Source organism: Contarinia nasturtii, unplaced genomic scaffold (genome assembly GCF_009176525.2).
Source record: "Contarinia nasturtii isolate CC-2019 unplaced genomic scaffold, AAFC_CNas_1.1 Cnas_scaffold_1371, whole genome shotgun sequence".
Taxonomy (NCBI): domain Eukaryota; kingdom Metazoa; phylum Arthropoda; class Insecta; order Diptera; family Cecidomyiidae; genus Contarinia; species Contarinia nasturtii.
The window spans coordinates 652650-670122 of NW_022198708.1; the positions used below are offsets into that span (position 1 = coordinate 652650).

A 17473-nucleotide genomic window follows, 5' to 3' on the forward strand; every position below is an offset into this window, starting at 1 on the left:
AAGTGAAGATGAAATGAAAAACTTTTTTTTCTTCATTTAAATGTAATTGAGAGCACGCATATGTTTTTCACTTTGTGACTAAGTACTTATGTAGCACGTGCCCGACGTCTATGGTCTATTGGTATTGTTGTTGTTGTCGCTGCTTTTGGTGTGTTTTTTCCCTTCTTTTTACTTATGTTGTTTCATTTCATTCGCATTTTACTACGAATTGTTCGATCTTTCGTCGACAATGTCTTGATCATCGTCGTCGCTCAAAGATTTGTTGCACATTCAAAAATTGGCAGATGTACAGTTTCTTCGATGCATTTGATTTGTGTATTTTCTGTCCGTTTGTTGAATATGCGCCTTCTACGCACTTTTACACATTTTTTTTCGCTCACTCTCTCTCTCTCACTCTTTCACTCTCTTCCTATTTCCATTTTTTTTCTTCGTGCCTCAACGCAGCCAGGTCAAACTCTTTTCGCATTTGGTTAATGTTGTTGTTGTTATTATTGAAATCAACGCATGCTCCTTCCGTGCCGCTCATAATTTATGACTTTGTTTAAACAAATTTGTGGCGATTTTTCTTTCATTCATTCACTCTAAATACATAAAAAATCATCATACATCCGATGCTCATACGGAGCTCAACCAAATAGTCCTACGCGTATCGTTCAGCAGATGAACCAGATCAACAATTTCTCTGTATATCACACAGCATTACTAATTTGTTGCCGCTCAACCATTTTACACCAGCACATTTTGTTCTCGCCTCAATTACAAATTGAAACATGCTTGAACGAACACATTTGCACAATGCCATTGTTATGCAGGTGCAAAGCAATTACATTCTCGTCTGGAATACATACGTAATTTATAATTTTTAATTAGAAAATTTTGCCATAAACATTTTATAATGCAAATTAAAAACCACACACACACACATATATATAATTTCTGCACATCAATTTATAGACATTAGTGCAATTTGCAAAAAGATCAAAACTCATTTATGCAATTAGTATTGCGGCATGGCAACAATAAGCGATTTTGTTCAAAGACAAAACCATGTATTTGTGTTATAGTTTGTAATTCTGAGCCGTTTTACAACTGCTTTAACTGATTACACGTGTTTGTTTCATAGTTTGGACTTTGAATGTTTGCATCTCAAATTGAGCGGTCAAAAGACCAAACACCACATGATTGCTATAGAATAAAAACAGCGTATGGAAAGGTTGCATTTCAAAGCGAAACACCGTCATACAAAATACAGCAAAAAATGTATGTAAAAACAAACTTTGGTGTGCGACCGTATCATATGCTGTATTTATTCTAGAGATTTCACATATACACAGGACAATAAACATCATCACATCAACGCTGCAATAGCATCACTATTTCAATCAGTTTTATCGATCGATTGTGTTTCGACTGATGAACACACATATCATCAACCTTATTTTATGAAAACGACATTGTATCGTTCCTTTGTCATCGTTTGCATTTTATTGAACATATTGACTTACTACTGTGGTTCTCTTCCTTTTCAAAAACCTATATCGATTTATATTTGTCATAAAAGCATATAAAATAAAATCAAAAGTTGATTAAAAAAAATTTGTTCCAACTTGTACACTTACAAATTTCGTGTTGTCATTCGTGTCGATTTGTCGACGGTCTCACATCACAACACATTTCAACAACAACAAAAACAATAAAAAAAAAACAGGAATTATTCAACTACATTCGGTTGCGGTCAACACATTGTGACTCACAGCCAAACCCACGAATTTGCTTCAAAATTTTCCATTTTTGATGCGCACATCGCATTTTGTTCGGTTGGTCATTTGTATTTTTTTTTTCTTCGAAACGAAAAAGCAAAAGGTACTGTTACATGGACACATTAGAACCATAAGTATGTTCTCATTTTTCAAAGTGTATTTGTATCTCCATCTCCCTCTCTCTGTCTTCCTCTTTTTGAGCACTCTTCAAGTACTCGAATTCATTTCCTGATACGCTCGATGAAAACTGACTGTTTTTTTCCTATTCGAAACACATTTTTTTTCGAGGACACAAATTTATGTAAATGGTATTTCATTTGCATTATTCATTTCATGTCTGAAGTTTAAAGGGAATCCGTTAAAAAATAAAATAGTTTGAAAACAAAAAGAAACACTTTCATGTTGACCAAATGTTTATCTGTCATTTTTTTTTTGAAATTTTGAAATTTAAGTAAATTTTTGTAACATTTATCTGTAGCAAAACTTCTGTATTCAGCATTTGTTTAGAAAAAAATCTTGCCATCGTTTACGTGCCATTCGATCTTGATCTCGATGTATTCATTTTTTTATTGCCATGTTTTAGTTTGACATTTAGCAAAATGCTCATCAATGTTTTTAAAGAAAATTGAATGAAAATGTTTCTGATTTTGGCATTCTTTCATGTAATTTTCATTGAATATGTAATACGATGTAATTCTTAGATGTTTGAAAACAACTGGTTTTGGGTTACGCCACAAAATGTGCATTTTATTTCATGCGAAGCATAAGAAACAAAAAGCTGAGAGAGAGAAAGAGAGATGAGAGGGAGAGAGGTAGTGGGATAGATGAACGGAAAAATAAATGAATTGAAAAAAAAACAGAGAATGGAAAATAGAGCAAGTGAGAGTAAAATAAAGAGAGACAATGAGAGAGATGAAGATTCTAAAGATTTTTCTAAGTAAAAAAAAATCATGTGCGATTTGAATTTTCATTATTTTCTTCTTGGCTACATCCTACAATTGTGGTGTATTTGTATCCGATTACCCAAAGCATGAGTTGTAAGCGCACGTTGAGCCGATGATGTGTTTATTCATTTTGAAAATGTATTCGCACGTCATCAATTTGTGTATGTGTTGGAATGAGATTTGGTCATGTTTTGTGTACGGTTTAGATCATCAAAGCCAACGCCATTGGTGTAAACGAACAAATATCGCGATCATACAAATCCATAACATCCTGAGCCTCAGTCGCTTCATAAAATCATTCGAGCACACTTAAAACATTGCTAAATGGTCAGTGTTCGAGGTGATTGAGCAAAATAAAACAGAAAAAAACCCATTCCCACCAAACAACTTGTGATTTACAACAGAACAAATGTTTCGTACATTTTCTTGGCATGAAATATTCATATTATGAGCTCAAAAAACGGAGAAAGAACAAAAAACACACATACACACATAACATCCCTGTTTTCAACTAACAGATATTGATCATGAATAATTTGTTGAGAGCGAACAAACGTGAAAAAAACTAGAGCACAATTGCAAATTCGAAATAAAATGACACGCTTCGAGTGACAAGCGACAATTTAATTATTGATATTATTTTTTTCGCTTCATTTCAAGTGAATGATCCCGATGGACCATTCAATTGACGTAATGAGAATGAATGAAGACCTAGATGAAGACGAACAAATAACATGCGACTGTTTTTTTGTAGAACGACGTCAATACATTTGAATACATTGACGCGCAATCAAATCACCATCGATATTAATTTTGGGCTTATGGCCATTTTCAATATACTCCATTCAAGCATATAGCTTTCTTGTTTCAGTTTTTTTTCTTTGTGATAATAAATCGAGATTTTGGCAATTTGACAAAAAATGTTAAAATCTCACTAATGTTTTTTTTTGCCAACCATCTCGTTTTTCAGGATGCCACCTTATCTATCTCGCTCTTTACATTTCAACTTCTCTCTCTTGTTCTCGCACACACTCTATTTGTCTTCTTTGTGTGCCATTCACTCGGAATTCATTTAAAATTTTCACAAACCTGTGAAGAGCACAGAAGATGATGTGAAAAGGATAAAAAGTGTATAGTTTTTGTAACGATTGCGCAATCTCCGAACCATTGGCTTACATGTTCGCACTGCGCATTTTGACTCGATAAAATCTGAAGATCGTCAACATCGTTGCCGCTATCGTCGTCGTCGTTAATGTCGGGTTCGATGATAGTCGGCGCCATATTTTCACGTCTCTTGCCATTTTCTTTTGTTCAATTGTTTCAAAAATCGGTCCATCTTTTTCATTCGCATCACAAAACATTTTCACATACACAAATTCAAAAAAGGGAGAAAAAAATGAGTGAAAAACATTTGCGATGTGGACCAACGTGCACTACATCAAACCGCGATTGCGGAGCCCGAATGTTTATCTTTATTGCAACGAATTTTCCAACATTTGTTCAAGCACTTTGGAATGAATCCAGCATGTCGATCAAAAAGAAGCGAATATTTTAAATATTTGAGGTTTAAAGCGACCCCATATCGATTTCATTAAAAGTACTTTGAAGGTGCGTCAAACGATCGAATCGAAAAGTTCCAATATGATCGTGCCGAATTTTCGTGTGGCATTAAAGATTCTTAGCTCGAATGCTGGGAGGTTTTTTTCTCTCGTGTGTTTGTTTTCTTTTTCCCATTCATTTCCATCTACGTGATCGGCTCAAAAATCTCGCGCACGGCCGCGAATCAAAACAGCGAACGAGAACCAACAAACAACAACAATCACATTGAAGAAGGAGAAAAAACCGAATGCGCGACGCGCATAAAATGTGTGACTGTGTGTGTATAAACGCGACATAAAACCCCGACCGAAAGATCGACAGCAGCCGACGTCTTCGTCGGAAAAATCAAAGATCGGTGCGAATAGCGGACAGCAGACATTTCTGAATTCATTCGTGTTACGCAGTACAACTACTTATAATTCTAAAAATAATTAGTTTAAATTCAAAAATACAAATTTATCACGAAAAAAGAGGTGTTTCAAAAAAAAAAATCAAACTTAAACTAAAATTAACGGAAAAATTTATAATTAAACTCATTGGTTTTAAAAAAGAATAAACGAACGGAATAAATATAAAACACACAACAAAAACACACCGAAAGGGAGAGAGAGGGAGAGAGAGTGTCAGTCTCGAGTTCAACACCAAAATAAATCTCACCCAAACGAATTGGACGGTAAACTGATTGATTCAAATTCGTAGTAAAGTATAAAAAAAAGAATATCATCGTAGCAATAATATCTGTATGTAAATATAACTCGCAAAATTTCATTGATTTTTTGTTTGTTTGTTTGTTTGTTTTACGTTCAAATCGAATGAGAGTAAAATCTGGTGTGTTGTGACTTTTTTTAGAGCACACAGATAGATAGAGGGTGAAATCGCCTTGTTTTATCACACATTACCTGTCAACTAACACATCTGTCCATCTGTCGTGGCATCGGTAAAAATTATCGCAAATATTTTTGATATTTTCATTGTTTCCATAAGTGAAAACCATCTTAACCACCGCGCCCACACGCGTATCTTATCAACAAAAAAAACGTTCGCTTTTGTTTGCAAAACAAAATGTAGTGAAGACAAAATCATTCAATCAAATTTTTGGTCATAAAAAAATAATTCAAATTCCAAAGATTTGGGATTCGATAAGGGTTCGATGCCAGAAGCACAGAGACTGAATGAGAGTGAGTGAAGAATGAATGTACACCTTGAATAGTACAAGCCACCCCCTCCCCCCAAACTCGTGCTGAATTAAATGACCGAATATGGGATTTTCTTCTAAGCTGTGCAAAACAAGTATTGTAGTGGGAATGTTGTCGCGACGCAGCTTGTGCTGCGAATTTGCAACTTTGATTTTTTTTATTTGTTGAATGGCAACCGTAATATTTTCATTCTTGAATTCTTTTCCATTTCAATTTCAATGATTTTACAAATTGAAATGGAGAAACGTTCACCAAATTTTTTTCTCAATCATCGCTCTGATGACATTGTGTTGGTGTACTTTTCGTTTGTGGATTTCACATCTTCATTTTTCGCAAAATATTTGAAATTATTAAAATGTTTCTAATGCCCGAGCTCAAGACCGTGCACAATAACTGACACAAAGGCGCATACAATTTTTCATCTCTTTTATGCTCTTTGGTATTCGTTCTGTATATTCACGAACAAAAAAATGCGCACACACAATTAATATCAAACGGGAGCATGAGATGACCGAGAGAAAGAGAAGTGGGAGAGAAGCAAGCAGCGAAGCGTGAGGGCGAAAAAGCGAACATTTTTTAGTCTAAATGAAAACATTCAATTATTTGTATATGCATTAAAATGTACGTGCGCGGATTCGAATTTTCATCGAATTGTATGGTACATTTTCAAATAATGTTCGACGCGTTTGCGATAAATTGCTTATGTTGTGTATTTTGTGTGTGTGCCTCCTCTTGCTTTTAGTTTGATCATTCATTCGTTTGTGATGATCAAGTATGCTTGCTCCTCGCACCTCTTGTTGTTGCTGCAATACAAAAACATTAACAAGCAGCAGCAGCCGAAAAAAGTGAGCGATGAAAAAAAAGGGAAAGAAAAATGAACGAATGAAAAATCTTGGCGTGTGTTTTAAAAGTAAATTTTGCTAAAGCTAGGTTTATGTGACGACTAAGACGGGAGCATTTTCATCACTTTCTACATAATGCCCGTGTACGCTATCGAATCTCGTACCGTTCGCCAGCAACCGCAATTTTAAACATTATAATATTCTTATTTTTCGGTGGCAGCAACAATGGCGACAAAGTCAGTAAAAAAAACTTACCGTTAAAAAAAAAACAAACAACAACAAGAAGTGGAAAAGGCATTTTTTTTTCTTTAAAAAATAGAGAAGATGACACACAGAGCGAGGAGAGAGGAATGAAAATTCTCTCAAATATGTACATATTTTTCGTTTGGTGATTTTCATTTGATTTGTATACATTATGATGCGCGCTGTGTGCCATAGTGTGTGAGCGCTGAGCGCTCTCGACACCAAACGATACATTAAAAAGAGATGAGAATATGATATTTTGAAGAGCGAGCATTTTCAGTTGTATAAACGAACAGATCATCGGCAACCCGACACACAAAATCTCGGGTTTAATGTGGAAAAAAGAGAGAAGCCAACGCGATACAAAAGGATTGGAAACCATCAATCGTTGCTGTGAATGTGTTGCGTCGCACAATTACGTTATCGGTGTGTATGTGTGTCTTGCATTTGACTCATCCATTGCAATTACCTCACTGAATGATGACGGTGTTCGTTTTTTTCACTCGCATCGCTCGGCGATCATATACGATTTTTCATTTAGTTCGACAAAGTTTTGTATATTTTCTCGGTTTGATCCACATTGCCGGGGAAAAAAATCACACGCGCATACACAGATTATAGTCAAAATTTGTTTATCAAATGCGGTCGTGTGTATATTGCTACCACATTTTGAATATTTTCTCAATGCGTTCATCGTATTAGCCGAAATCCATCAGTCTCTCATATACTCTCTCTCTCCCTCTCTCTCTCTCTCTCTCTCTCTCTCTCTCTCTCTCTCTCTCTCTCTCGTTTTCTTTGATTACATACAAACGTGTAATGCTTTCAAATCGTCGCTTTGTTTTCATGCCACATACATTAATTCATTGAAATACATGTGAATGTCGCCCGGTGCGAGATACATTCATTTGCGGGGGATTTGTTTGTTACATAGTTCCATCGCATTTTTGGATTTTTTTTTTATTCTTCGGACGCATGTTCGATGAAAAATACTGATCTCGTTGAGCGCTGTCGATTCAAACTTGCCTAGTTTTGTCCGATTTAAATATACGGTCCTCCTTTCGATTGCTCGCATTAAAATTCAATCCAACGCAAATCCATGGTCGACACTTTTGCATTGATCCCATTCGTAATGTTGTGATATATTCAATCACATCACAAAAGGATTACTGTCATTTTCAATGTGTGTCGTTGATGCTTAGAAATTTCCACGGCACTCACACTTTTATTGAAATATATTTTATTGAAACGGAAATTCATATTTCGTAGGTTTTTCACGCTCGTTCGCATGCTCATGCACATGTGAAAGAATCAGTTCATTCAGCAAGCAATTACCGCGTTTTCATCTTTTTACAGTTTTTTTTGTTGTTGTTATACGGCTGTTGTTGTTGTTGTATTGTGTTCTGTGCCACGCACATTTCATCATTGTAGTGTCAAACGTGTTGAGCCACATACTCGAATACATTCCAATATTCGACTGAATCTCATATCCACACGCTCAAAGATTTCCGGAATTGAATGAGCAAATGGCGCACAACCGAATCTCTTACTTGCTCCGTGTGTGTGTAATTTTTCTTTTCAGCTTCTTCATCAAAAAAAATGTTCGACATCGAAAGAGTGCAATGCACAAAAACCAAACAGAAACATGCATCAACAGTATGCGTCACAGATAAAGCAAATGAGAATAATGTCGTAACATAAACTGGATTCACAATGTTTCTTTTTTTTTCATTCAACTTTTTCTCTCTTTACTTTTCTTGCCCGTATATGTGTGTGTTGCGTCTTGCAAATAGGATTTTTTTTATTTCAATGTGTATCGAAGGGGGAAAAGATAAAAAAAAACAAACAAAATATGAAATAGTTACAAAAATATGAAATGAAACGGTAATTATAATGCTGTTGTTGATATTTATTTCATTCGGAAATGCAATGAACCTTTCCCTCTTCGTTCAAACGGTATGGTACATTTGATGTTGTTATTACTGTCAAATGGTTTTCCGCATATCAATTTATCTCCAAATTCTTTATCGTCTTCAATTTTTTTTGTTGCTGTTGTTTCTCTTCCACCATTTGGAGTTTAATTAAAAAACATATTCCACATACATGCTCTCAAGAAAATGGTATTGATTTAGTGGAACATCGGCAACATTTTGAACTCCAAGCACATCATTTTTCTTGGATGACAAATGCCGTGAACCAAAAAAAAAATATGGTTCGGATCATTCACCGAATTGTGAATACTAGGTGATGTGTCATTTAGCCACCTCTCTAATTCATTTTCCATGCTAAACTTTTTCATTTTAACTGTCGAACCGCATTTTTAAAACTCATATGTGATGTGGCGCGAGTGGAACCATCAAATCTCATCGTTCTTTTTTCTTCTTTTTTAATTTTCCGTGATGTACCAAATGCAAACTAATGAATAACACACTCGAGATACGAGTGGCATATAAAAAAAAGTGTAATAATAAATGAAAATGATGCATATTATCCGGCTCTTTAAATGTTGTTTTGACATTTGTTTGCAGCTGTTTAACGGTGAAGAAGCAATTTTGGTACTGTGTTTCTTGCTCATTTTCAATCTCTTTCGTGCGCAATCTATCGCACAATCAAGCTCAGTGTTTCTATCTCTATTTATCTGTTTGCTTGTTGGTCGACGCATTCGTTTCGGCTCATCTAACGAAGTAAAAAAACGCTCTCTTTCCTAAGACGTTCCTTCTCATATAATCATTTTAAAGAACCGAAAGGAAAGAACATTCGGAACGGATTGCGCGATTCAATAGTTTAAAGAACATCAATCGGCGTTAAATGACACATACCAAATGACAATTCAATTTACTTCACATTTTACTCATTGCATTTTTGGAGATTTCTCTGCTTTTCAATTCACGATTACTTCATTAATTAATACAACCGCACCACAATCGAAGCACACATGGTTTGCTCAATAGAAATGCAAATAAAGATACTTTAAGTGATTAGTTGTGTTTCATCTTCGTATTTAATTTCATTTTAAAAGTATTTTGCACACCTGAATCAATTTGTCAACAGTATATATGGGTTGAGATAAATGACCCGTCAATATTTTGCTTGACAATACGGAAGTTTTGTTTGCTCTTGGTGTCTTGCTTTTCTGTTCAACAAGCGTCAAGTTTTGACGAAATAAAACCTATTTACACAATTCGGATGAATCATATCAGAGGCGATGTGGTGACTGTATCTATATCAGTTCGGGGTTTTTTCGTTGAAAAAAAAAAAAAAAAAGAATATAAAATTTGTTTGAAGAGAATAAGCGAAAAATGCATGAAATGTTGCACAGCAACGAAACGCTGTTGCGATCATACAAAATAGAAATAAATTATTTCTCTCATTGTTCGACCAATAAACTTCTTTCGTAACACGTTTCATACTTGCACACCGTTTTTTCTTCACCCTTTTAATTCGTTTTATTTCTTGTTGTATACAGATTCAAAGGCAAAACTTGACAGACCGCGGCTTGAAAGTTGGGTAAGTAAGCAATGTGGAAATGTATTGATTATATATAACTGCAAATGACTTTGATCGAAATATAAAATTAAATTCTTCGTTCCGAAATAAAATGTGATGCGATAAAAATATGGAAGAGCAGTGCTCGTGATGTGAGTGGATATTGATTGCGTGCACGCATGCTGCACTCATTTTATTTACGCGTTTTAATTCATTTTGATATGGTTATTTTTTTGTCATTCGTTTTACTCGCTTTTTTTAATTTTCTATACGATAGCAATGACCTTCATTTTCAAAATTTCTGCCATCTTCTTTTGTTTTTTGTCCACGTCACTGCGATGGTGTGGTTCAAGCCACCAATTCTCTCACAGTGCGATGCAATTTTTTCTCTCTATCCAACCGAGGGATAAAATGGAATGGTTGGAATGAAAACAGAATCGAAGTGAAGCAAATGCGTAAGAAAAAAAAGAGCAAATTGACAACACCGAGCTGTTGACGATAAAATCATCGACAAATAGGAGTTCAACGAATATTTAAACGAAAAAAAAAACAACAACGAACACGGAGGAGATGCAAATGAGGAAAAAAAAGAAAAACAAAATAAACAGAAAACATGTGGTGCATCTTTTTCTCAGATGCGGCATTATTGCGAGATTTTCTGTTTGTGTGGCAATATAATTATTACAATTTCTGAAGATGAAAAACAACAGCAGCAACCGAAAGAAGGAACAAAAAATATACGTACGTACATACACGCACGACCAACCGAAATGAGAACAAAATACACGGCTGAGAGCAAGCATTGAAAGTTGAAAAAAGGAAGAAAATCATGCTGCTCGCGGATTCGCTGGAACGATTTTGGTATTTCTGAAAATCGACGAGCATTTTTCTCACCTAATCTCTCTCTTTCGAACTCTATCTGTTGGTTGATGTGCCCTTCTTTCTTTGCGGGTGTGTTATGTGTCAAATACACCACGCATTATACACACGCATTCATCATCATGATGCCGACCACATCGAGCACTTTAAAAAAAAAAATCAGAGAAAAAAACAAAATCGGATTTTTTTTTACTTAAAAACGCAATGTCTTCTTCGATTGAATTTTTTCGACGCATGGGTTTCATTCGTCATAATTTCCAATTTGAAGAACAAGAAAAAAAAATGTCCCAAATGACCAAGATCCTATGATCGATCAGTTAAATTTTCCATCACAAATAGACTCAGAGGACATGTGATACTCAAGGATGTGCGTGCAAAAGTCGCAAACATTAAAAGGAAGAATAAATGTAATTTTATTGTAATCAGTGGTCGAAACATGTGATAAACCGTGAGAGGGAAAGAGAGAAAACACCAACTCCGACGACACACTTAAAAATGGTTGCCAATAAATGACAAATGTCTATGTCAGTGGACGCACAAACATATTGCACAATGTCCCCGTGCTGATTAATGAATCAGCATGAGTCAAGAAGCCATCTGAAAATATTTTGTTACGAATTTTTACACTGTCATTTGTCACACATACGCATACATAATCTGCCATTTGCCAGTTGCATAAAATTTGTTGAAATGTGATTTTCAAGAACATATGCCCATCAGAGCTCACATTCCAATTCATGAGATTCCTTCAATCTCTCTCTGTCTCTCTTCCTCTTTTTCACTTTAATTCTGAATGTACTCTGAACATATTGTAAACGGAAGAGTGACAAAAAAGAATATTTCAATCGCGCTCCGCTCTTTGTCCCTTCTAAAAACAATAAAATAACATAAGCGCTCGCTCACACCAGATACCAAATATTAAAACATGCACATCCACATAAGAAAAACCAGACGCACCGGAAACCAACAGTCAGACTGATTATTCTATAATCCAGTGAGCGCACCAGATGAGCGGGAGAGAAGAAAAAAGAGAACAAAATAATTGTGAGTGAATGAAAAAGGTAGCAACGCACGAGAAAAACAAAAATCAAAAAGATAATTCAGGAGTGCTCGTTTATTGAAAACGTGTATACTCATAAAAGAATGATGTTGTGTGTGTGTCGGTTTTTCTTCATTTTTCTCTTTTTTCTTATTCTCATTTCCCTGTCATGTTTACATGTCGAACTGGATGAAATGAGGCGAATCTTGTTTCGTGTGTTCGACTTTTGATTGTTGTTTTTGTTACGTGTGTATTATGAAAATTTTAAAATGAGAAGAGGACGGAGCTGTTATTGTTTTTTTCCTCTTAATAAGATCGGTGTAACTTCAACATTTTTTTTCTGTTTTGGTATTTTTCCAATGAGCGTGGAAGAAATTCTGTGACCCAATTCCGGATATCGACATATAGTCGAATTTTCTTGCATAATTCATCAATCGAAAAGGAATGTCAATCAAAGAAGGCAGTTGCTTGGATGGCTGACGATGTATATAATGCTGAAGTTGTACAAGTTACCACCATCCATGCCATCTATATTGGTTTGCATTCGGAACGAATTCCAATTCAAATCTCAATTGACATTTTGTTACATATGTTTGGAATTTTCCCCCTCGGGGCGTGATGGAAACATCTCACATGCAAACTGTTTCTTTTACATTCCATATCTCATCGGTTACTTTATTATAAGCCAACTCATCATCTCATCATCGGCTGCTAACTAATTTTGATTGCGCTCTAGTTTTTCCAAAAATACAGAACACATAAATTAAATAGTGTGGCATCGCAAATTTTTTTTTTTTATTTGAATACGCCAAACCAATTTGGATGTGAATTGATCTGAAATTTGAAAACAAAACAACAACAGAAATAGAGACAAAAGGATCAAGAGAGAGAGAGAGAGTGAAGGGAAAACTGGAACAAACTGATTGTTGAGAGCGTTTATTGCTTGTTTGGTCATTTATTTTTACATGTAACACTCGTTGTCTTTGAATCGTTGTAATGTTGCGAAAATTATCGAAATCTATTTAAAGTCGATCTCAATTACAATGGTGTAATGGAACTGAAGCTGGCTAATGTAACAACATGTGTGTTTGTGTGTGTTATATAATTGAAATCTCGTGCAGAAAGCAGTGATCAGAACTTGCTTGTCTTTCTCTCTTGTTCTCTCTTCTCCGCCTGCTCCACCTTCTGATTGAACTAAATGAAATGTAAAATATTGTCATTTACGTATAAATATTTGAATGTGGAAAATGAATACGAAAGATTGGTATGGTGGATTATAAAAAAGAGACCGAGAGATAGAGCGAGAGAGAGAGAGACCAAATAAACAAAATTATAGACAATCGGAAATAATGTAGGACAGGTACATATTTCGTATGGATTTTTCAATTTATACAGTATCTATAATCAGTCGAGATGATGTAATCGCAACCAATTTCTATTCTTTCAACACACTCGGAAATACACACGGTGTGTGAACCAATGTAACACTCGGACACACACACACACTTACATATATATATTGTATGACACAATTAAATTGATACCATGCTATGGATTTTGGTTTTGGCTGTTGAATTTTAAATTACACATTTCTCCATATCTAATTGAAATGTTGAAATTGAGAAGAAAAAAATCGGTGTTGTTTTTTGTTTCTTTTCCGTTCCGGAAAATATTGTTGTTTTATGTTGTTATCCGATGGCTCATTTACTCACTCTCTCTGTTTCTTTCTCTTTTTTCTTCTATCTCTGTTCCTCCCACCCGCTCATTTGCACGGCGCACACCGTTAATATATTTTTCGCCACCTGACCTCTGTCTTTAGAAGCGATAGTACCGCTACTTGCCCATTTTTGTTACCCAAACCTAACGACGTGAGCAGGTATTTTATCTATTTGACCGAAAAACCAGTTCCACCGAATATTCCAGTTGCGGGAGGTTTTATTATGTTTTTAATATTATTATTATTATTATTATTATTATTATTATTGTACGTGTGTTTCTCTATCTCTCTCGCTTCTCCTTCACTTCTTTCGATAACTGAACTATCGACACACCGGGGCATGTTATTGGTTTTTATTGTGGTCGTTGTTGTTTTCACTTTGACATCTAAGCCAATGTAACACTTTTACTGTTGTTTACTGTACTTTGTATTGTTTGAAGCCAGTGAAACTAATTTTTCATTATCACCAACTGAAACTGGAAGTTGGTTTCTCTGTCTGTCTTTTTTCTTTCTTTCTTTCGCTCTCTCGTTCCCAATCGAACATGAAAACATCAAAGCATACCCTTATATAATAACAAAAACCCGTATCATTTATGCTTCACATGGCATTCACATCGAATGTGCACGAAAACCAAATCATTTTTCAAATGCGTCATCTTGAAATACAAAACTTCTTTGAGTTCATTGTGTCTTTTTTACTGTCTTTCGAACTTATATGAACTTTTTTTATTTAACTTTCCATTCAATGTTATTGTTTTGCTAAACGGGTGTTTGTTCCCTCTGGAAACAACGGATTGGCGTTGTATCAACAATGGTTGTATTTCCCGTTTAAATGGCATACATTGCATCGAATATGGTTTTTTTCCCATCTTTAATGAAATAAACTGAAGAAGCAACAACAACAACAAAAACAAAAACATTTGGTGATTTACCTTAGATCGGATCAATAAATCAAATACAAAACTTTGAAACGACTTTGTTACAATTTAATCGGATTTCAGTATGAAGCTTTTTAAAATGCCATTTAATAAATGAAAAGCCAATTTAATTAATGGAAAATTAATATCAAGATTTCACATAATAGGTGATTAGGTGTATAGTAGATTTGACGTAGTCCATTTTGCGGTTATAAAGGGTAGACAAAAGGCCTGCAGCACCACAAGCGGCTTTCAAGAATTGGAGCTAAAGAGTTCCAAATAGGCGCTTGAGCATCTCATGGCGCCAAAACAGTTCGGATCGATCCCAAAATAGAAGAATTTATTAAGCATTTCAATTATTATTTCACCGAGACTCAAACACAAACACACAATCGCATTTTTATCATATGAATTTTTTAACGTTCATTCGATGAATAAATATTCACCTGTCTACTCAACCGTTGGTTGCCATTAATTTTTAACGTAAGTGAAGAGTGTTGAAAATAAATTAGAAAAAAACGTAAAAACAACCAATCACATCTGCAGCAATAAAGAAAATAGAATGGTGGGTTTATTTGTGTCTCTTTTTTTGATGACACTTCCGCCACTGTCACCACATTATTAATGTTTCCCAAAAAAATCAATTAGACATTAAATATATTTCGACAAAAAGTCGGTGTGTATATGCCTCATTCATTTAGCATCATTTCGATGGTTTTCTCCATTTAAAATGACCAATCATTTGTGGATATTTGGTTGATGAACATCAAAAGTCCATTAGATTTATTCTAAAATGTCCGTATTTTTACCATTAACAATGCATATTGCTGCAATGATGATGCGACAAAAAAAAAATGCCGGCACACAACATACATGTTACATTTCAAGAAAGTAGGAGCAAATATTCGCTTGCATTCGGTATATTGAATTGTTTTTTTGTTCTATTGCGGTAAAAATCTAAAATCGGAATGAAACCATTATCTAATTGATTTTACCTGTAAACATTGTCACCTGAATTTGACAAGCCGAAAAAAAACATTTCGTTCCCATATTCGAACGCAATAAAAAATAAACCGTACTAAAGACGATGAATTTTTTTCTTTTTTTTTTGTAATTTGCGCAAACATGCCATTCATCTTAGGCCAATTGAATACTGTACGTACAGTGCATCTAATATATTTAGTAGACAAAATTTTGCATGACACACTCCACTCACACGCCATTCGCATATGAATCCTATGTTATGAGACGAAGGAAATGGAAAAAATAGAAAGTTCTTCAGTGAAAATAGCAAAAGCAAAGAACATTATCAATCTGACATATACGAAGGTCAACTTTTGTGAACAAACTGAATATCTGAATGCAACATTTAGGCATTCTACAGAAGATTCATTGCGAAATGCATTTTTCAAATTTATCGAAGAAAGCACATTTCAATAATATTCTCTTGCTCAATGCATTGAATGACAAATTTGGCATAAAAACGACTTATTGCTGAAACGATGCAATGCATGCAAATGCCATTACCAGCACTCGGTGTGATATTGAGTGCGAGATGAAAAGAGCGAAAGAGAAAGAGTGCACATGAAATGAGTCTATTAGAAGTCGAGCTACGAATAAATGGATTATTGAATTGGAATATTTGCAAAACATAGTAAGATTTATAAGTAGTAGCTTGAAATATGTCAATCAATTTGAGAACGGATACATAGTCACGTTAAATTTTTCATCTTGCCATTTCGTTTGTGGATGCGTTTGCGATACGGAACCATCTAGACCGAACTGTGTTTATGTTTTATTGCTGGAAACCATAAATGTGCTGTTGATTCTCTTCCTCATTCTCAACCATAGCTCGTTTACTAGGGCGGATCGAAAAAAAAACTAATTTTTCGCGATTTTCGATAAGTTTTCAAAATTATGTTCCACTTGGACTAGCGGTCAGTTGTCCTTGACGGAAATCCCAGTCAAACCTGAAACCATTCATATTTTTCCATCTCAAATTTAGTGAAAACGGTCAAAATTTGGCAAAAATAATCTATTGGGCTACTCTATTGCTTATCCTCTGGTTCTTTTCCTATATTGGCTCTCTTTCTCTGTCTTCGCTGTTCACAATAAATGTGAAATGATAAACAGAATATATTCGAATGAAAAACGTTTCGCAGCATACATAGAATGCCGAGGCGACGAAGTAAACATAAGTGGATGCTGAAAGGGAAACTGCATACAATAAATTCATCAAAATTCAAACGTAAAAAGAACTTTCTAGAAAGGAAAATCACCGTTTATCAGGCTATGGATATCTTGCACGTGCGATACAAATAAGCTTTTAACGTAATTATACGAAAATTTCTTCTGCACATTTGACCATTCCAGACAATCTTGCTCTACATTGCCCTACATGATCACATCTTTAATTTGCTTTCTTAATGTTTAACATTTTCTGAGTAATACTATACAACTCAACAAAAACGAAACACAAAGCCCAAGCGTGTTCTTTGAATTTCCACTGTTAACACAATGACTATTCTTTTATAACCGTTCCTTGTTAAATTCAATATGAGAATTGAATAGTTAGATGTCCGTGTGCTTATGTGATCAATTTTCAAAGCGCATTACATAACAAAGTCATATCACCAAAAAAAAAAAGAAGGATTCCGATTGACTACTTCGCATATAAAATGATATATGACCCAAATGACGACAATAGGTTTCGTGTGAATTCTTTTTACTCTTCTCACATTCCCTTGACTTTGCATCGCATTTTACTTTTCCGCACACATAGTGTAAGGTGAAAAGTATTGTAATCGGTCAAAATTTTGAAAACTTCAGAAACATGTTTTCTGGACGTTTCTGA

The 17473-nt window shown here is 34.9% G+C and overlaps 1 protein-coding gene across 13 annotated transcripts in view; it reads left to right on the plus strand.

Moving 5' to 3' along the window:
- Positions 1–17473, plus strand: part of LOC116345988 (myocyte-specific enhancer factor 2) — a 99167-nt gene that overhangs the window by 43849 nt on the left and 37845 nt on the right. For 11 of the 13 annotated variants that reach the window (XM_031775854.1, XM_031775844.1, XM_031775843.1 and 8 more), the window contains one exon: positions 10048–10088. The gene's annotated coding sequence lies outside the window, so the exon portion shown is untranslated. Of the gene's footprint in view, positions 1–4842; positions 4977–5025; positions 5044–10047; positions 10089–17473 lie in introns of those variants that run through there. The other 2 variants (XM_031775849.1, XM_031775852.1) reach the window with 2 other exon arrangements.